Source organism: Pogoniulus pusillus, chromosome 41, assembly GCF_015220805.1.
Source record: "Pogoniulus pusillus isolate bPogPus1 chromosome 41, bPogPus1.pri, whole genome shotgun sequence".
Lineage (NCBI taxonomy): Eukaryota > Metazoa > Chordata > Aves > Piciformes > Lybiidae > Pogoniulus > Pogoniulus pusillus.
Genome location: NC_087304.1, coordinates 6,408,812 through 6,429,818, shown reverse-complemented (window position 1 = coordinate 6,429,818; position 21,007 = coordinate 6,408,812).

Sequence of the window (21,007 nt, the reverse complement as noted above, 5' to 3'; positions counted from 1 at the left end):
AGTCAATCCCCCCCCACACCCTGCTCCCCAGAGGGTGTTCCCTTCCCAGTCCTCTCCTGGTCTTGCTCCCACACATCCCTACCTGGAGCAGGGCCCAGCCCCAGCTCTGCAGCTAACGACTTTCCCTTCCCTTTGCTTGGAAGGAAAACATTCCCCAGCCTTGGCCAACAGCTTCCCCAGCCACCTGCAGGAAGGCACAGAGTGGACCCTCAGCCAGTTTGCTGAGGGTACCAAACTGGGAGCTGTGGCTGGCATCCCCTCAGGCTGTGCAGCCACTCACTGAGCCCTGGCCAGAGAAGAACCTCCTCAGGTTCAACAGGGACGAGTGTAAGGTCCTGCCCCTGGGGAGGAACAAGGCCCTGGAGGGGTGACCTGCTGGAAAGCAGCTCTGTGGAGCAGGACCTGAGTGTGCTGAGGGACAAGAAGTTCATCATGAGCCAGCAAGGTGCCCTCCTGGCCAGAAGGTTGGTGGTCTCCTGGGATGCATGCAGAAGACTGTGGCCAGCAGGGCAAAGGAGAGTTTCCTCCTGCTCTGTTCTGCCCTGGTGAGGCTACAGCTGGAGGACTGGGGCCAGTTCTGGGCTCCCCAGAGACAGGGAACTGCTGGAGAGAGTCCAGAGCAGGCTGGGGAGATGCTGAGGGGCCTGGAGCAGCTCTGTGAGGAACAAAGGCTGAGAGCCCTGGGGCTGAGAGGCTGCAGAGGAGCAGCCCCAGGGGGCATCTGGTCAAGGGTTACAAATACCTTCAGGGTGGGTGGAAGGTGCCAACCTCTTCTCACTGATGCCCAGCGATGGGACGTGGGGCAAAGGATACAAATGGAGCCCAGGAAGCTTCACTTGAACTTAAGTCTCCTGGAGCAGGCTGCCCAGAGAGGTTGTGGAGTCTCCTTCTCTGCAGAGCTTCCAACCCCACCTGGATATTGTGCTCCTGGGCAAGCTGCTGTGGGTGCCCTGCTTGAGCAGGGTGGGGGCTGGTCTGGATGCTCTCCAGAGGTCCCTCCCAACCCCACCGCGAAGGGATTCAGGGTTTCATGCCTCTTCTTGCCTCCTTTCCAGCAGCACCAGGTTGGTTTTCTTACCCAGCAAAAGAAAAACCCAACCACTATTTGCTTTAATTACTCTAAATCCTCCTCCTCGCAGCCCCCAGCTGCTCCTGGGGGAGGGGTGGGCGAGGCTGGTTGCAGGAGGAATCATTTACAAACACCCCTCCCCCCCCCCCTTCCTTATTTCACAACCTCCCCTCACCCTTCTGTAGTTTTCAGTTGTTTCAGCCTAGAAATTATGGGGGGGGGGGGGGAGAGGAAGTTGCTACTGAAAGGAGAATAAAGAACAAAACCAAACCCCCAAACTTCTGATTTTAAAGGTGAGCAGAAACACCCAGGAAGAGTCAGGGAGGCTGAGCTGCTGCCAAGGCTGAGCTGCTGCCTCCCTTCTGAGGCTTGGCTGCTGCCTCCCTTCCCAGGCTGGTTATAATTTAGCTGAAACAGGCAAAAAATAAAACCAAGTCGGGGGGAGGGAGGGCCCAGGAAGGTCCCTTGAAGCTTTCAGGGGTCTAAACACAACCTCTGGTGCAGCCACAGGGTCAGAGCACAGAGGAGGGAGCCCATCGATGCCCCAGCAGCTCTTGGCATCCACCAGTGTGGACTGGGGAGGGGGAGAGCTGGGCTGGGGGTGAGCTGGGCTGGGGGGGGTGTGGGGCTAGTTTAGTTCTTTTGCTCTTTAAGTAAAGACACATGTCAGAAATTTGGGTCTAGTATACAGCTGGTCCTGGGCAGCCACCAGTGGAGGAGGGGTGGGAGGAAAATGTGGGGAGGGGAAGAGACAAATCCATTAAGGGAGCTCTGAGTGTCAGAAACCCTGAAGTAATGAAGAGTCACCAGCACTTGGCTGCTGCCTCATTAGTGGCTGCTGTCAGCTCAGGTCTCTCTGCTCCCCGGAGCTGTGCCGGTGCTGATGGCAAAGCTGCTGACCGTCGGCAGCCCTGCCTGAGCCGGGGCTGAGGGCTGGCAGCTGCTGCCCGTGGTGCCTCCAGCTCCTGGGGTGGCTGGAGCTAAGCGGGAGAGTGGTCAGGCGCTGGGAAGTGCTGCCCGGGGAGGAGCTGCAGTCCCCATCCTTACAGCCAGGGAGCCGCGGAGGTGGGAAGAGACCCTTTGAGCTCACCGAGCCCAGCTGCTGGCCTGGAGCTCACGATGCCATCGCTGCTGCTAAGCACTGAACCACATCCCCTGGACCTGGAAAAGGCTTCCAGGACCATCAAGTCCAACTGCTGACTCAGCACCAACGTGGCCATTAAACCACGTGCCCACGAGCCAGGGCTGCCTGGGGCTCGAACACCTCCGGGGATCCATGGCAGGGGTCTGGAACCGGCTGAGCTTTGAGCTCCCTTCCAACCTAACCCATTCTATGACCCTGTGCTGCAGCCTGGGTGGGCCCTGCCCCTGCCTCCCATGAGGGCCACCCCCACCTGACCTTGGCAGGCATCCCCTCCCCTGCCTCAGTTTCCCCACGCTGCGCTGGGATGGTTTCTGCTGGGTGGAGTTTTCAGGGTGGCAGCTGCAGTTGGCATCCAGGTGACATCCTGCATCGCTTCCCCCCCCACACACCCCCTCCTCGGTGAAGGGGCTGTGGTTTAATTACTGTTGGCAAATTGCTTCCAGGCCCTTGGCTGCTGTGGGAGGCTGTGTGGAGGCTCTGCCATGCCCACGCCTGCCAGCCGAGCGCTGGCATCTCGCAGGGTGCCTGTGGCAGGTGCCAATTACACAGACTCACAGAATGGGAGGGGTTGGAAGGGGACCTCTGGAGATCGAGTCCAACCCCTCCCAAACCCACCCCACCCCCACCCCCTGCCAAGGCAGGGCCACCTAGAGAAGGTCACAGAGGAACACATCCAGGTGGGTGTTGAATGCCCCCAGAGATGGAGACTTTGTCACCTCTCTGGGTGATTGCCACCGAGCTGGGCTGTGGGGCAGCTCAGCAGCCAGGTGAAAGCTTTGCCTGCAGCTGGGGTTTGGAGCTGGATGTTTTAATAAGCATCAGATGGGGCAGCAGGACATGCCCAGCGCTGCTCTGGCAGCGCCCAGCACAGCCCCGGGCACAGCCTGTTGTGCGTGGAGGGTGCAGGAGGGGTTTGGGTGTTGCCCTCCTCTGGGTTCTCACCCTGAGCTGTGGTCTGGGGCTGTGCCACCCTTCCTGCTGGAGAGGAGGTGGTGCCTGAGCAACCAGGGGAGGTCTGAGCTCTGGTTTGGGTTGGAATTGGAGAGGTTTGATCTAGAGAGGAGTTCCTAAATGAAGCTGGAGCTCAGGCAGCCCAGGACAGGGTCTCCAGGGACCTCTTCTGGCTGCCCAAACCTGGCTGCTGGAGCCACTGGAACAGGTTGCTCAAGGCCTCATCCTGTCTGATCCTGAACACCTCCAGGGAAGATGTAGATCACAGAAGCACAGAATGTGATCAAAGATGGCATGGGCACTGCACCACCTCCCTGGGCAGCCCATTCCAGTGCCAATCACTCTCTCTGCCAGGAACTTCCTAACAACATCCAGTCTGACCCTGCCCTGGCACAGCTTGAGCCTGGGTCCCCTCCTTCTGTCCCTGGCTGCCTGGCAGCAGAGCCCAACCCCACCTGGCCACAGCCTCCCTGCAGGCAGCTGCAGGCAGCAATGAGCTCTGCCCTGAGCCTGCTCTGTGCCAGGCTGCACCCCTCCAGCTCCCTCAGCCTCTCCTCACAGGGCTCTGTGCCCCCTCCCCAGCCTTGCTGCCCTTCTCTGGGCACCTTCCAGCACCTCAACATCTCTCTTGAATGGAGGAGCCCAGGCCCCTGCAGGGCGCCAGGGGACAGACAGACTGCCAGCCATGCCCTCCAGCAGGCAACCAGCAGGCAGACAGACGGACGAGGCGGCAGTGGGCAGCCAAGCGAGGAACAGCTTGTGCCCATCATGGCCACGGGCACCACGGCTGTGCCCTGTTAGCCAGCAACACGCCTGGTCCTCGGGAGCTGCTGCTCTGCCCGTGCCATGGTGGGGAGAGCTCCTGTACCAGCCTGTGCCTGGCACTGCCATGGCACTGCCAGCGCTGGTGACACCGTGGGGCAGCAGCTCCAGCGCAGGGCAGTGCCAAAGCCTCCAGCCTGGCTCCAGCAGAGGTCTGTGGAGGTCTAAGCTTTATTTTCCCTTTGTATCAACAATTTTCTCCCCCCAGCCGGGGTCAGACCCACGCAGGACTCCCGCGGCAGGAGGAAGTCTCTTGGCTGGGAGGGCTTTCGAACCCTGGCGCAGGCTCCGCGGGGAGGGGATTGGATTCTCCCTCCCTGGAGGCGCTTCCCAAGCCGCGGGGATGTTGGTGCCGAGGCTCAGCCCCAGCCTGGGCAGGGTCGGGGGGCGGTTGGAGCGCAGGGGCTGAAAGGGCTTTCCCAACCCAGACCATTCTGCGTTCCTGAGTGGGGAGGCTTCGGGTGCGGTGTCCCCCCCAGAAAACAACCCTGCGGGCAGTGGAGATGCAGCCCACAGCCCACAGCACACCGCAGCCAGCCCCCCGAGGTCCGCAAAGCCAAACGCTGGAGGCTCGCACCCAAAGCTGGGGCAGGCTGAGCCGCAGCAGCGGCAGCGGAGCCGAGCGGGGCCGAGCGGGGCCGAGCGGGGCCGAGCGGGGCCGAGCGGGGCCGAGCGGGGCCGAGCGGGGCCGAGCGGGGCCGAGCGGAGCCGAGCGGAGCCGAGCGGAGCCGAGCGGAGCCGAGCGGAGCCGAGCGGGACCGAGCGGAGCCGAGCGGGACCGAGCGCGGCCGAGCGGTACCTCATGGCTTAGCCAATACCCCCCCCTAGTGCCAGTGCCCCTCCGCCGGCTGCTCGGGCCGGGGGCCGCATCCTGCCCGTGCCCAGGGTCATGGACACACACACACCCCCCCACACCCCCCAGCGCCCCCGGATCCCCCCCAGGGCAGGGGATGCTGCAGCCAGCACCCTGGACTCGGCTCTGCGCCGCCCTGGCCCTTCCCGGGGGGTGGGGGAAGCTTTATCAGCTGGGAAAACAAGCGAAGACCCCCAGACACCAGCCCCACGCTGCTCAGCCCCACAGCCTCCAACTCCACACACCCACAGTCCACCAGCTCCACACCCACAGCCCCACAGCTCCACAGACTCCCAGCCCCACAGGCCCCCAGCATCATAACCCCAAAGTCCCAGAGTCCCCCAGCCCCACAGCTCTGCAGCTCCACAACCCCCAAGCCCCTCCTAGCCCTATAGCCTCACACTCCACAGTCCCAGCCCCCACAGGTTCGCTGCCCCCAGCCCCATAACCTCACACACAGCCCCCCAGCCCTGCACTCAGCTGGCAACAAGCAGCAGCAGTTCAGATAAAGAACCTGGGGTGTGGGGGGGGGCACATCCCTACAGCTCTCTTGGACAGCAGGGACCCTGCACCCCCGCACAGAGCACTCCATGGTGTGGTGCCACTGCAGCCCAGGCTTGTGCTCCCCCTCCCACCACCACCACTAACACCACACCAGATCCAAATCCTCCTGCTCCCCCTCCCACCATCACCACTGACCCCACACCACATCCCAACCCCCTGCTCCCCCTCCCACCATCACCACTGACCCCACACCACATCCCAACCCCCTGCTCCCTCTCCTACCATCATCACTTATCCCACACCATATCCCAACCCTCTGCTCCCTCTCCCACCCCACATTCCAATGCCCTACTCCCTCTCCCACCACCACCACCGACCCCACACCAGATCCCAACCCCCCCTGCTCCCCCTGACCCCACACCTCCTCCCGACCCCCTCCTCTGCTTGGCACCGAGGCGCCCAGAGCTTGGTGCATCCACAGCTGCCATCTCCTCGAGCAGAACCACCCCACGGGCACAGGCTGAGCTCCAGGAGCTTTTGAATATGGAAAGCACAGGGGAAAAAGCATTTTTCTGTTTGGCCTGAACCCACCCAAGTGGAATGGGAAAGGGGAGGAGGGGGAGGGCAAGCCCAAAGAGTTAATCCACTTTGAATTGCAGGGTGGCTTCAGCCAAGGCGCCAACGCATCAGCGCTGACAGCTTGACAGAGAAGGATTGGCAGCTCCCGAGGTGAAACATCCCGGCCCGAGCCACGGAGCCGTGCTGGAGCCCGTCTGGACGCGGGGCAGGTTTCATTAGGTTGTTTTCCACAGAGGGAAACATGAATTAAATAAATAAAGGTGAAGAGGAGAGGAAGAGCAAAGAGCTGGAACGGGAGCCAGCGGGGGGTTGGCTCCTGGGGACTCCCCTCCCCCCTCCCCGCAGGGTGACTCCCCCTCCAAAGCTGCCCTCGGCTTTGGCAGGGCTCACCCCCACCCCCTCCACACAGCACAGACCCTGGGAAAACCACAGCAGCGTCTCTGCCCACAGCAGTGCCCCTCGAAGGTGCCCACAGCAGTGCCCCTCGAAGGTGCCCACAGCAGTGGCCCCAGGGAGGAGCTGTCCCCACTCTGAGTGGGGCAATGGGTTCGGTTGGCAAAGATCTTTCAGTTCATCAGCCCAGCACTGCCAGGGCACCACTCAGCCATGGCACTCAGCACCACCATCTCCACAGCTTTGAAACCCCTCCAGGGATGAGGACTCCATCACCACCCTGTGGAGCCTGAGCCAGGCCTGGACAACTCTTTAGGGGAAGAAATTGTGCCTCACGTCCAACCCAAACCTCCTCTGCTGCAACCTGAGGCTGTTTCCTTTTGTCCCATCAAGATTTGCCCCTGAAGCTGAGCTGCCCCCAAGGGTAGTGTGAAGCCAAACCCTACTCTGCCCCCAGCAGGACTCAGGGCAGGGTCTTTACATCCACAGGACCCTCCCGAGAGGTGCTGGAGTGCAGCTCGATGACAAAGGAAGGCACAAGGGGAGCAGGCACCGCAGAGTGGTGCCTCAGGCAGGCCCACAAGCCTGCTCCTGTGGGTGACACAGGTAGACACAGCCCTGAGCAAGGTGACAAAGCCCTTCCTTTGTCACTGGCTGTCACTGAACATGAGCCAGCAACGGTCACTGGCAGCCCAGAGGCCAACCATGTCCTGGGCTGCATCAGGAGAAGACAAGGGAGGGGATTCTGCCCTTCTGCTCTGCTCTACCCTGCTCTGCCCTGCCCTGCTCAGACCTCACCTGCAGCACTGCCTCCAGCTCTGGACCCTCCCAGCACAAGGAAGACCTGGAAATGCTGGAGAGGATCCAGAGGAGGGCACAAAGATGCTCAGAGGGCTGGAGAAGCTCTGCTGTGGGCACAGGCTGGCAGAGTTGGAGAAAAGAAGGCTCCTGAGAGACCTCAGTGCAACCTTCCAGTGGCTGAAAGGAGAGTTGGGGAGAGCTGGGGTGAGATTTTTGGCAAGGGCTGGGAGTACCAAGCTGAGTGGAATGGGTTGGAGCTGGGAGAGGAGGAAGAAATTGATGAGAGGGAGGGTGAGGAGAGGCTGGCACAGGTTGAGGGTGGTGAGAGACTGGCACAGGTTTGCCCAGGGAGGTCGTGGAGCACAGAAGCACCCAATGTGATCGAAGATCACATTGGGTGCTTCTGTGCTCCACAACCTCCCTGGAGGTGTTCAAGGCCAGGCAGGATGAGAACCTTGAGCACCTTGGTGCTGGTGGGAGCTGTCCCTACCCCCCACGGCAGGAGCAAGGGGTTGGAGCTGACTGATCTCGAAGGATTCTTGCTCCTAGGATTCTTTGGGCAGAAAAGGCATTTTCCAGGAAGGAAAGGAAGAAGCTAAGGGAAAGCAAAGCCAGTTCCACCCCTCCCCAGGGCCTCCTGCCTGTCAGGCATTCAGGGAATCACTGATCTACAACGGACGTCTCCGAGGGATGATAGGGCAGCGACCCTCGCATTTTCTGCGGCAAGCGCTGCTGTAAGCTACCTTTGTGCCAGGATGATGAGAATTCATTACAGACCACCCCCCGCCGAGCTGGGGGGCTCCCAAGGGAGGAATCTGCCAGCTCTTTCCAAGCCTAAATGGGATTAGGTTATCTCCCGGTGCTGAAACCGAGCCCATGCGCAGAGCGGCCGCGGGCGCGCCGCAGCCGGAGCCGCACCGCCGGTAGGGTCCCATTCTGTGCTTCTGTGCTCCACAACCTCCCTGGGCAAACCTGTGCCAGCCTCTCCCCACCCTCACTGTGAAGAACTTCTTCCTAACACCCAGCTTCAACCTCCCCTCTGCCAATTCAAACCCATTCCTCCTCCTCCTCCTCCTCCTCCTCCTCTCATTCCAAGTCCCTCCCCAGCCTTCCTTTAAGCCCCCTTCAGATACCGGAAGGCTCTGATGGCTCCCTTGGAGCTCTCCCAGCACCTTCCCAACCCTCAGCACAGCTCCAGCTGCCTGCTTTTGGGTCGAAGCACCTCTGCATTTGCAAACCCTCCTCCCTGCAGCTCTCCATCATGTCAAACAAACCCAGAGTGGAAAAAAAAACACAACCCATGTTTGACTGCATCAAAGTTCAAACCTCCACCTGCCTGTGTCCCCAAGCAGAGGCCCTTTAATGCTGCAGAGATGTAAACTCCCCCAGGTCTTCATTATGTCTTACAGGCCCCCATATTATATCAGATTATGGAATCCTTAAACAACAAGGTGGGGAGAGAAGTGTGGGGGGAGGGGGGTGTGGGGAAACCATCCTCCTCCTCCTCCTCCTCGCTGTCCGGAGGGGCCTCCAGTTACCTTGTCTAAATATAACAGCATCATTTTCAACCAAGGAAGCTGCTGCAGTCCCTTGAGCCTTCATTATATTTCATGGGCCTGGCTTTGGAGCAGCATCCCTCACTCACTGCCGGGCACGGAGGAACTCATCCTGCACTCGTGCTGAGGCCAGGACCACCCCAAGCACGGGCAGAGCGCAGCCGCCGGTCAGGGGTCGCCGCCTCGGAATGGAGAAGAGGAGCCAGGGCAGGGAGGTGTGTGATGGGCTGCCGAGGTGGAACAAAGGGAGATGAAGAGAGGAAGGCAGTGGGGGTGGGGGGGCTGGAATCAGAGCAAGGTATGCACCCAATTATTTTAATTGCCTTGTAGTTGCCGTTTAGGGCTCGCTGATGCATCTCACATCATTGTTTACTGCTCCAGAGCAGAACCAATTATGTTTGAACATCGAGGGGCTGAGAGATGGCAAATAAACAAGCAGGCGTGGGGTGGGATCTGCTGGAGGTAGCTTTGCGCCCATCCATCAGCGAGCAGCCAGGCGTGGATTGGAGAGAACAAGGAGTGGGGAGGTGTGCGTGGCCGGGGGGGGGGGGGTGTTAGTGAGGGGCAGCTCTCCCCCTCCCAGCACGGAGGCGTGGGGCTGGGGGAGCCCCGCGGCGTGGCACGGCTGGGAAGCAGCAGCCAGAGGGGGAGAGCAAATAGATCTGTTTGGGAGGGAAAGGGGAAAGGAATGAAGACGTAAAGATGGAGTTTGCGGTGGGGTTTTGACACCAGCTGTCGGAGCCGGCGGTGCCTCTGCTGCTGTCCTCACAGTAAATAACTGTCAGCAATTAGGAAGTGGAGGTGCGCGGGGAGGGGGCAGGCAGGCAGCTCCCGAGCATCAATCACCCAGCGCAGGGAGGGGTGACAGGGAGGAGCTGGGGCCACCAGCAGCAGCCCTGGGGCCACGTCTGCGGGATCGGAGATGCCTTTGGACCGTGGCTCGCCCAGGGCGCAGCTGCCGTCCAGGCTCGGCGTCCCCCAAGGCTGCTGGAATCACTGAGTCATTAAGGCTGGAAAAGACATCTAAGGTCATCAGGCCCAACCAACATCTGGCCGCTAAAGCGTGTCCCCAGGAGCCATGCCTTACACATGTCTTGAGCACTTCCAGGGGTGGTGACTCCCTGGGCAGCCTCTCCCAGCCCTTCAGCGAAGAAATTTTGCCCTCATCTCCAGCCTGGTCCTCCCCTGGGGCAACCTGAGGCCGCCGAATGCCCAGAGGGACCCACTGCTGCCGACAGCTGCAGCTGGAGCTGCCACCGAGCAGTGCCTGAGAGCTACCTGCTGGGAAGCAGCACCCAGAGGTTGCCTGTTTTGGGGAGGGAGGGCAAGGTCCCTGTCCCCCACTGCTCAGCCAGCAGCAGCGCAGGGCGGCCGGAGCTGGGACACAGGTAGGAAGTCCCTCGAGCAGCAGCTCTCAGGCCATTTCCACTCCTGACCCTAGGGAGCAGAGCCCAACCCCCACCCTCCCTGCAACCTCCCATCGAGGAGCTGCAGAGAGCAAAGAGGTCTCCCCTCAGCCCCCTCTTCTCCAGACTAAAGCACCCCAGCGCCCTCAGCCTGCTCTGCACTCACCGGCTCCCAGCCTGCCCCTTCCTGCCTCCCTTCCACAGCTCTCCCCATCCCTCCTCCTGCTTTTCAACTCCCCTCTGCTAACAGCACTGTAATAGCAGTTTAGCCTCCCCATCTGCAAGTTCTTTGACACCAATAACCTCTGCCTTTGTGCTGCCTGCCTCAGACAAAAACTCTCCCTTTCAGGTTAGCAGCAGCCTGCCGGCCTTGGGGGCCGTGTAGCCCAGCCTTGATAAACCCAACTTCAGAGGCTCATTAGAGCTCAGCCCCAGGAGCTGAGCCCCGGGGGAGGGGGGCGCAGGGGAGCCCCCATCTCCCGTTCCTATGGCGACGGAGGATGCCGATGTTGCAGCCCGAGGCGCTACTTTTGGTACTTAGAGATCAAACGGGCAGGGCAAGCGGTGCCGGGGAGGAATACACAGAGAGCAGGAGACTTAACGGCTTGCATTAGCAACAGCATCAGCCGCGGCTCCCCTCGCTGCTGCTCGGGAGGAGACCCAAACTTTGCCACCTTGGCTTGGAAAGTTTGCATCTCTCTCTCTCTGCTTCCTCGTCCCTGCCCTTCTCATAGCTTCCTCGAATGGGTTGGGTTGGGAACTTCAAGATCAGCCAGTTCCAAGATCAGCCAGTTCCAAGATCAGCCAGTTCCAACCCCCTGCTACAGGCAAGGACACCTCCCACCCACCCAGGCTGCTGAAGGCTCCATAGAATCAGTCAGGGTTGGAAAGGGACCACAAGGATCATCCAGTCCCAACCTCACTGCCACGGGCAGGGACACCTCCCACCCCCCCAGGCTGCCCAAGGCTCAAGTCACTCAGCACAAGGCAGGCAAGGGCTGTGCTGCAGAGCTAGGGCTGGATCCCAGAGCAGAGCCAGAAGGGGAGGGTGTAGGAGCCTCTGGCTGGGGCATCAGCAGACCCTTGGGTCTAGCCATGGGCTGCTATGAAGCTGTGCTCTTGGCCAGTCAAAGCTGTTGGTGCTCTCTTCAAGTTGCATGTCCCACAGACACTGAACATCTCTCTTCAAGAAGGAACCTTCCTGTGGCCTGCCAGGATCTGAAGTGGGCTACAAAAAAGATGAGGAAGGACTTTTGAGGCTATCAGGTAGTGACAGGACTGGGAGGAATGGAGCAAAGCTGGAGGTGAGGAGAGTGAGGCTGGAGGTGAGGAGAAAGTTGTTGAGCAGGAGAGTGGTGAGAGCCTGGCAGGGGCTGCCCAGGGAGGTGTTTGAGGCCAGGCTGGCTGAGGCTGTGTGCAGCCTGCTCTAGGGTAGGGTGTCCCTGGACATGGCAGGGGTTGGCACTGCCTGCTCCTTGTGGTCCCTTCCAACCTGACTGATTCTATGATTCTATGATCCTAAGGCATCATCCAAGCTGGCTTTGAGCACCTCCAGGGAGGGGGCAGCCAAGCCCTTGTTCCAGTGCCTCCCCAGCACTGTCAAGAGTTTCATCCTAATCTCCAGCCTCACTCTTCCAGCTTCAATCCATTCCCTCTCATCCCATCACAAGCCCTTGTCCTTTCCCAGCTCTCACAGCACCACAGAATGGTTAGGTTGAAAGGGAGCTCAGAGATGATCTCGTTCCAACCCCCTGCCAGAAGCTTTTTGCAGCCCCACTTTGTCCTCTCCCTTGGTTTAGCTTCCCTTTGGGAAGCACAAAGCCAAGCCAAGACCAGCAAGCTGGGACCCACCTCAGTGCCCACCCAGAGGATGTTTGCCCCATGGTGCACACCAGGGACAGTGATGGAGGGCAGGGAAAGGGCTGAAAAAGCTCAGATACCACAGAATGCTTTGTGTTGGGAGGGATCTTAAGGATCATCCAGCTCCAGTCCCCCTGCCACTGGCAGGGACACCTCCCACTGGCCCAGGGACACCTCCCACTAGCCCAGGCTGCTCAAGGCCCCTCAGCATCCCCTCCCAGGGGCCAAAGCAGAGCCATGGCTCACACCTTGCTGCAGCAGCCCTGGGATCATCTTCTCCCCTTCCAACATGCCCCTCAAACTGTGGGACAGAGCCTGGGGAGAGTGGGGAGACAGTGAAGGGAGCTGAGAGTCCTCTCCCCTTCCAACATGCCCCTCAAACTGCGGGACAGAGCTTGGGAAGGGCTGGGGAATGGTGAGGGAAGCTGAGGATCCACTTGGGAAGGGCTGGGGGATGGTGAGGGAAGCCAAGAGGGGACCCTCAGCAGCCAGCTGCCTTCACAGCAGCAAGGACTTGGTAAGTGCAGAGAGACAAAAAGGAGGAGGGGGGGAAATGACTTCTCTTTGGTTTTGTGTCTCCTCACAGCCTCTTTTCTTCTCCTTTCCCATCTCCCTCGCATGCTCTTTCCGCTCTGGAGCATTCTGTGCTTTGCTGGGGCATTAAGAGGCAGCATCTCAGACTGTTTAGTGAAGCATTAAAGGGGCATGAAAATACTCACATTGCATCTGAGCACTGAAAGCCCTGAAGCATCCTCAGGAAAAAAAAAAAAAAGAAAGAAAGAGAGAGAGAGAGAGGGGAGAAAACAACCTCCCAATTGTGTGAAATAAGACATAAAACCTGCACACAGCAAACCTGCTGCAGTCCCAGCAGCAGCCACATCGCAGCCAGCGCCCAGCTCCCCAGCCCCGCTCCCAGCCCGGACACTGGGCACGGCACAGCTCCTGAGGCTGATTCCTGTCCCCTCCCGGCTGGGTCACTCAGGAAGGTGTCACAGAGTCGTTAAGGTTAAGGAAAAGGCTTTGAGGATCATCGAGTTCAACCATCAAGGCAATGTCGAAGCCATCAAGGCAATATCAAGGCCATCGAGGCAGCATCAAGGCCATCGAACTGTGGCTCCAGGACCGTTGAGTTCAACCCTCAAGGCAACACCACCACAGCCGTCAAACTGTGGCTCCCAGTGCCGTGGCCACACAGGGATCTTGATGGGGACTCCACCACCTCCCCGGGCAGCCTGTGCCAATCCCTGATCGTTCTTGCAGCAAAGGAGTCTTTCCTCCTCTCCAACCTAACCCTCTCCTGGCACAGTTTCAGTCCCTTTCCTCTCCTCCCATCACCTGATCCCAGGGAGAGTAAGTTGGGAAAGCCCTCTGAGGTCATCCAATCCAACCCAGGATTTTGGGGTTGTAGGACTCTGAGATTTGGGGATTCTGGGTTCTGGGATTTGGGGATTGTAGGATTCTGAGAGTCTAGGATTTGGGGGTTCTGGGATTTGGGGGTTCTGGGATTCCATGAGAGACAGGAGGCAGGACTGGGGCCATTCTCAGACCCTTTTCCCCCCATCCGCCTCCAACCTCACTCCCTTCTTCCCCCGGATTTGCCTCTCTCTCTCTCTCTCCGGGCAGCTCCCATTCCCAGCACAGAGAGAGCTCTGTTCAGGTCTTTCCCTCACCCCTCCTTTCCCAGCAATTGTTATGTTAAAATCCCCAGGACCTGTTCCTGCGAAGAATGAAAAGAGGGCGAGGAAGAGAATTGTTTGCGTCGGTGTCTCACTAAGTCTCTGACCTTGAGCGTGAATGGAAAACAAGAAGGGGGGTGGGGGGTGGGGGGGGAAAGGGACTTTATGCTAATATCACTCACTGAGCACAAGGGGAGGGGGAAATAATAACGGCAAATGAAGATTATGAATGCAAATCAACTCCGTAAAGAGGCAGAGGCTGCGCAGGAGTCTTGTTGTCGCTCTCGGAGAGGCGACCTGCATTGTCTGCTGGAGCTGCACCCCAGGTCTAATCGTTACAAATTACATCAAGGGGGGGGGAGAAGAATGGAGCAGGAAAGGTTTAATTCTCTAATTATGACATTGTTGGTTCCTTATCTTCCTCCTCCCCTCCCTCCCCTCCTCTTTAAGAGGTCCTCTCACACCAGCCCCTCTCACACCAGTCCCTCTCACACCAGCCCCTCTCACACCATCCCCTCTCACACCATCCCCTCTCACACCAGCCCCTCTCACACCAGCCCCTCTCACACCAGTCCCTCTCACACCAGCCCCTCTCACACCAGCCCCTCTCACACCAGCCCCTCTCACACCATCCCCTCTCACATCAGCCCCTCTCACACCAGCCCCTCTCACACCAGCCCCCTCCTAAAGCAGCTCCAAACTTGCCTCCCAGAGATGGATCCTTGGCCATGTAGGTCCTGCAGAGCCAAGAGCAGCATCTCAGGCTTCAAGATCCCAGAGTCTCATCAGCCCAAGCTGAGGAATTCTTCAGGTTGAGAGCTGGGGAAGGACTTTTGGTAAGGGCTGGGAGTGCCTGGAGGAGGGATGGTGGCTTTGAGGTGAGAGAGGGGAGAGGGAGAGTGGAGAGGAGGGAGAAATTTGTGAGAGGGAGAGTGGAGAGGAGGGAGAAATTTGTGAGAGGGAGAGTGGTGAGAGGCTGGCACAGATTGAGGGTGGTGAGACACTGGCACAGGTTTGCTCAGGGAGGTTGTGGAGCACAGAAGCACCCAATGTGATCAAAGATCACATTGGGTGCTTCTGTGCTCCACAACCTCCCTGGAGGTGATTCAAGGCCAGGTTGGATGAGGTCTTGAGGCAACCCGGTGAGAGCTGTCCCTGCCCCCATACCAGGGAGGTTGGCACTGACCCATCTCGAAGCTCCCTTCCAACCCAACCCCATTCTGTGCTCCCAGCTCCAACAACTCCAGCAGGGACCAAGACCACATAACAACCACATCCAAACCGGATCCAAAACCCACCCCAAGACCACCCTGCTCTCCTACCCACCCCCTTCCAGCAAGCAGCCTCTTTGCCTCCTCACGCTTCTCTTTGACTTCCTCCCCTCTCCCCATTCTCTCAAGCAGCCTTTTCAGGCGAAGCTGCCAGGGTTGGGCGTGGGGAACCCAAGCTCTCAGCATCCCTGAGCCGAGCATCCAGCGTAACAAAGCCCTGCTGCTGGCAGGGATCTCAGGCACTATCACAACAGCATCAGAATAGCTGGAGAGCAGCGACAGCCCTCACAAAGAACACAGCCACGCCAGGCTCGGCCGCATTCAGATCAAGAGCGGCAGCAGGGCGCCCGCTGGGCTGCTTTGGAGTGGGGATTTTGTTTACATGCAGGGAAAGTTGCAATGGAAATGGTTGGGGCTGGTCCTCAGCGTGGCGTTTCCAAGGCTGGCCGGGTCCAGCTGCCTCTTTTCCGCTCTCTTAAATGCACCTCCGCGGCGGGCAGGAGGCTCCGAGACAATGCTCTGCTTTGCCAGAAGTGGAGGAGGTTGGGGGGGAGAAAAACAACAGCGAAACAAAACCAAAGCCCAAGCTCAGCCCCAGGTGCGTTAAGAAAGGTCAGTGGCTTGCGGGGAGAGGCTGAACGAGGCTGGTCCGCGGGAGAAGGTGATGCCAGCGCTGCTGTTGTGCCCTTCCCAGACCTGTTCAATCTGTGCCCGCCGGGGCAAGGAGGCTGCTGCCCGGCTGGAGGCTGGGAATGGTTTTCCTCTCTTCCACAGTACAAAACTCAAGGTCAGGTCTGTTCAAATGAGCCTTGCACTGGCCTGGGAGATCAAATCAGGGCTCGGTTTGATTTAGAACTGATCCCCTGCTCCCTACAGATCTCACTGGGCTCGTGGAAACCCAGGCAGAATGAATTCCTGAGCTGCATCCCAGCCCAGGTCCTCTCCAGGGACCCAGCTCTAGCTCAGACCAGAACCAGACCAGGATCATTCCCCCCACTCCTCTCCAGGGACTCCAGCTTAGACCAGACCAAGAGAGTTCCCTCAAGCCCTGCTCCTCTCCACCAGCTCATACCAGGGGGGTTCATTTCCCCATCCTCACTCTCCTCCAGAGGCACCAACTCAGACCAGTCCAGGATGATTCCCACATCCTCACTCTCCTCCAGAGACACCAACTCAGACTGGTTCAGGATGGTTTCCCCAGCCCTGTTCCCCTGCAGGGTCTCCACCTCAGCCCAGCCCAGGATAGTTCCCCCATCCTCACTCCTTGCCAGAGCCTCCACCTCAGCCCAGCCCAGGATGGCTTCCCCCAGCCCTGCACTGCCATTCCAGCCTACCAGCAGCCCCCCTCCAGGTTGCTGCTTCCCTCAGGGTTCACCTTTCAACTCAGCCTAAAAGCTCTCGAGGGTCTCTGAAGCGTTTAAAGCAAGAGCAAACCCTCCCAAAGTGCCCCAAGCCAGGGAGCTGACCCAGCTCTGATCAGCATCCCTGCAGCTCTGGGGGTCACAGGCTCAGAGCATGTCAGGGGTTGGGAGGGACCCAGAGAGCTCATCCAGTCCAACCCCTGCCAGAGCAGGACCACACAATCCAGCTCAGGGCACACAGAACACATCCAGACAGGCCTGCAAAGGCTCCACACAAGGAGACTCCACAACCTCTCTGGGCAGCCTGTGCCAGGCTCTGGGACCCTTCCAGGCAAGAAGTTGCTCCTTGTGCTGAGCTGCAACCTCCTGTGCTGCAGCTTCCGTCCACTGCTGCTTGTCCTATCCCAGGGAGCAGTGAGCAGAGCCTGTGCCCCCCTCCTGACCCCCAGAGCCTGTCCCCCACTCCTGACCCCCAGAGCCTGTCCCCCAGCCCTCAGCTATTGATAAGCTTTGATCCAGTCCCCTCTCAGTCTTCTCCTCTCCAGACTCTCAGCCCCAGGGCCCTCAGCCTCTCCTCACCAGGCACTGCTCCAGTGCCCTCCTCATCCTCACAGGCCTCCCCTGGACTCTCCCCAGCAGCTCCTGCCCCTCTGCAGCTGGGGAGCCCCAAAGCTGAAGGCTCTCACACTGCTCCATCGCTGGCAGGGCAGCAGCGAGGCGCTGCCGGTGCTATCCACAAACACACCCCACACCCACAGCCTCCCCCACTCCCTCCCCTTCCAAACAACATCCACAAGAGAGTTTAGGCTGGGAACGCAGCTCTTTAATCTCCGGCAAGCCTTTGACAACCTGTCTCGTCCTGGCTTTTAGCTGCGCCGGAGCTGTTCGTTAATGGAGCATTAACCTTGGAGAGCTTCGGCAATTACTGCGACACTAATTCTGACAGGGTTTGGTGTATCTGTTTGTTCTTCTGACAGGCGAAAGGAATTTCTTTTTAAAAGCTGTTTGATACATTTGAGACCTTCTGTCCACATCTTTTTTTCTCCCCCCACCCCCTTCCTTTCCCTCCCTCCCCTCCCTTCTCCTTCTGCTGGAGATGGGAAGGTGGAGGGCAGCGACGTTCGCCTCCCTTGCAGACACCTCGGCGCAGGCACCAGGCAGGGTATTTTCCCCTCCCCACACACACACTTCCAAGGCTTTCCCACCCCTTGCTTTAAGTCACAGAAGCGTTTGGTCTCTCCTGACCTCATTAGGGTAATTAGTAAACCTTTTGAAGCTGGGAGAATGGCTCTAAGCTGTGGGAAAGTGAGGAGAGCAAAGAGCCTCTGAAGGGATGGAGAAGAGGGGGAGGGAAAAGAAAAAGCCCTCTCCAGCCAAGGAGAGAGGACCTGCAGCAAGGCTGAGAGGTGGCTCAAGAGCAGGTTGGCAGCTCTGCTCCCCTGGAAATCTCCTTAAAGTGCCTCTCTGAGGAGGGTGGAAATCCAAGTCCTGCTTATCCCATAAGATGCTGCAGGCGGCCAGAGGGAGGGGAAGCAAAGCAGTGGTGAGGCTGTGAGCTGGGGCTGAGCTCTGCTCTGCCACTGCTTCCCTGGCTGCCCCCTGGCAAAGCAGCTCTGGCTGCACCTTAATCCTCCGTTTAAACACCCACAAAGGCCAAAGGAAAAGGATTCCCTGCGTGGAAAAGGCAGGCGTGGGAGGGGCAGGGAAGCCTGGCTGCATGCCTGCTGTGGCTGCCAGGGCAGCCCAGCTGAGCCCCGGGGAGTGGTGGCAGCAAACACCTCCACCTGGGCTCTGCTGAGAGGTCTAGAACTGATCTGCAGTCTGACAGGAACCAGGGACTGGTTCTGGGGGAGCAATGGGGACCTGCCGTGGGTGGCCCTGCTGGAGCAGTGGGGCTGGGCTCCAGAGCTGCCTTCCTCCACAGGTCCCTTCCAACACCCCCCCCTCAACCATGCTGGGATCCTGGGGATTAGAACTGAGAAAGGACCTTGCTGCCAGCCTCAGGTGGAAGGAGAACCCCAAGGATTCCTGGAATGAGTTGGGTTAGAAGGGATCCTGAAGACCATCGAGGTCCAACCCCCTGCTGCCACGGGCAGGGACACCTCCCACCAGCACAGGCTTCATCCAGCCTGGCCCTGAGCAGCTCCAGGGGCTGAAGATTGCTTTCCAAGGCAGCCTGAGCCAGCAGGTGTGTGGGGAAGGAATGGCAGCATTCCAGTGCCAAGTGGAGCAGGCTCAGGGCAGAGCTCATTGCTGCCTGTAGCTGCCTGCAGGGAGGCTGTAGCCAGGTGGGGTTGGGCTCTGCTGCCAGGCAGCCAGGGCCAGAAGGAGGGGACCCAGGCTCAAGCTGTGCCAGGGCAGGGTCAGGCTGGGTACTAGGAGGGAGTTGTTGGCAGAGAGAGTGATTGGCACTGGAATGGGCTGCCCAGGGAGGTGGTGCAGTGCCCATGGCTGGAGGTGTTGCAGCCAAGCCTGGCTGGGCACTGAGTGCCATGGGCTGGTGCCTGGGCAGGGCTGGGGGCTGGGTTGGGCTGTTTGAGCTTGGAGCTCTCTGCCAACCAGGCTGCTCCTGTGGTTCTGTGAGTCTGTGAAGAGCTTCCCCACTCCAGCAGGCAGCCAAGGGTTGGTCCCTCCCCACCCCGAGCCCTGTTGCAGAGGTTGTTCTGCTCTCCACGGCTGCTGGAATCAAAAAGAGCTTTGCCAGAGCTGGGCAAAGGGCCCACAGCCCCCAGCTGAGGGAAGGAAATTTGCATCCCAAGCGTCGAGAGCTTGAGGAGTTGAAAATGAATCCAGAGCAGATCCATGTCGCCAGCTTGTGTCTGTGCCTGGAATCCCAGCCTGAGCTGCTCCCCAGCTGGGGACCTCAGCCAGAGCAGGGGTGGAGGAGGCTCTGGGCTTGCAGAGTGGAGCAGGCAGAGTCCTGCAATGGGTTGGGTTAGAAGGACCTTAAAGATCCTCTTGTTCCACCTTCCTCTCCACCGGGTTCTGAGGCGACCTTCTTGTGGCCCTGCAGGGTCTGAAGGGGCTACAGGAGAGCTGGGGAGGGACTTTTTGGGCTGTCAGGGAGTGGTAGGACTGAGGAGGAATGGAACAAAGCTGGGAATGGGCAGAGTCAGCCTGGAGGTGAGGAGGAAGTTCTCCAGCATGAGGGTGGTGAGAGCCTGGCAGGGGCTGCCCAGGGAGGTGGTGGAAGCCTCATCCCTGGAGGTGTCTGAGGCCAGGCTGGGTGAGGCTGTGCACAGCCTGACCTGGTGTGAGATGTCCCTGGGCATGGCAGGGGGTTGGGCCTGGATGATCACATCTGATGACACAGCCTCAAGCTGTGCCAGGGCACGTTCAGGCTGGACACTGCTCTCCTGAGACCCCACCTGGAGTCCTGTATGCAGCTCTGCAGCCCCCAGCACAAGCAGGACATGGAAGTGCTGGAGCCAGCCCAGAGGAGGCCACCAGGATGCTGAGAGGGCTGCAGCAGCTCTGCTGTGAGCACAGGCTGAGAGAGTTGGGGCTGTGCAGGCTGGAGAGGAGAAGGCTTGGAGGGGACCTTGGAGTGGCCTTGCAGGAGCTGGAGGGGGCTGCAGGAGGGCTGGGGAGGGACTGTTGAGAAGGGCTTGGAATGAGAGGAGGAGGAGGAGGAGGAATGGGTTTGAAGTGGCAGAGGGGAGCTTGAAAGTGGATGTGAGGAAGAAGGGAGGGTGGTGAGAGCCTGGCAGAGGTTGCCCAGGGAGGAGGTGCAGTGCCCATGGCTGGAGGTGCTGCAGCCAAGCCTGGCTGGGCACTGAGTGCCATGGGCTGGTGCCTGGGCAGGGCTGGGTTGGGCTGTTGGAGCTTGGAGCTCTCTTCCATCCTGCTTCATTCTATGATTCTTTGCTCCTTAAGTGGCCTCAGGGGAGCTTCAGGTTAGAGGTGAGGAACAATTTCCTCCTCTCGAGGCTGCCCAGGGTGCCCCCAGCCCTGGAGGAGGTTCAGAGCCCTGGAGCTGTGGTGCTGAGGGCCATGGGCTGGTGTTGCCCTGGCACAGTTGGGTTCAGGGTTGGGCTGTTGGAGCTTGGAGCTCTCTTCCAGCCTGGCTGATTCCATGGCTCTGAGCCAGGCTTTAGTCCTGCTGGGGGCATGGGGAGGGAGGTTTGTGCCAAGCCTTGGACCAGCCCAAGCCAGCTCTGTGCCCTGCAGGGGCAAACCCTCCCTTGGCTGTGCTCAGCTCCTTGCAGCTTGTTCCAACCCAGCTCAGGTCATCTGCAAACCGTGGCTGGCCCCGGGGGGGATCAGAGGCTCCTGCAAACAGCTGCTGGCAGGGACTGGGTTCAACCCAGCTGAGCTGAAGCCAGGGCTGAGAGCAGCACCCACAGCTGGCAGTAACCCCAAATGAACCCCCAAACCTGCTGCTCCCCTACCCCACAGCTCCTCGGGGAGGGCAGCTCCACAGGCAGCTGCTCCAGGGCAGATTTTTGCCTCTCTTTAAGGCCTGCAGAATTCCTTTGCAGCTTGCCCAGGTGCTGCCAGGGCCCCACCAGCTGCATGTTTGGTCTGTGAGTGCCATCTACAGGGTTCCAGCCCCTCTCCTGCCAGCTGCCTGCCTTGGTCCCACCACTGCTGCTCTCTCCAGCACCCTGCCTAGTAAGGAGGTTAGACTGGGGCAGATGAAAGCTCCTCAGCTGTGCCATGCTCCAGGGGGGTGTGCAGCCACCTGCCTGCTGGGCATCAGCCCAGAAAGTGAGGTGGCAGAGAGGAGCACAGGGAATTTGGCTTCAACACCTCCAGGAA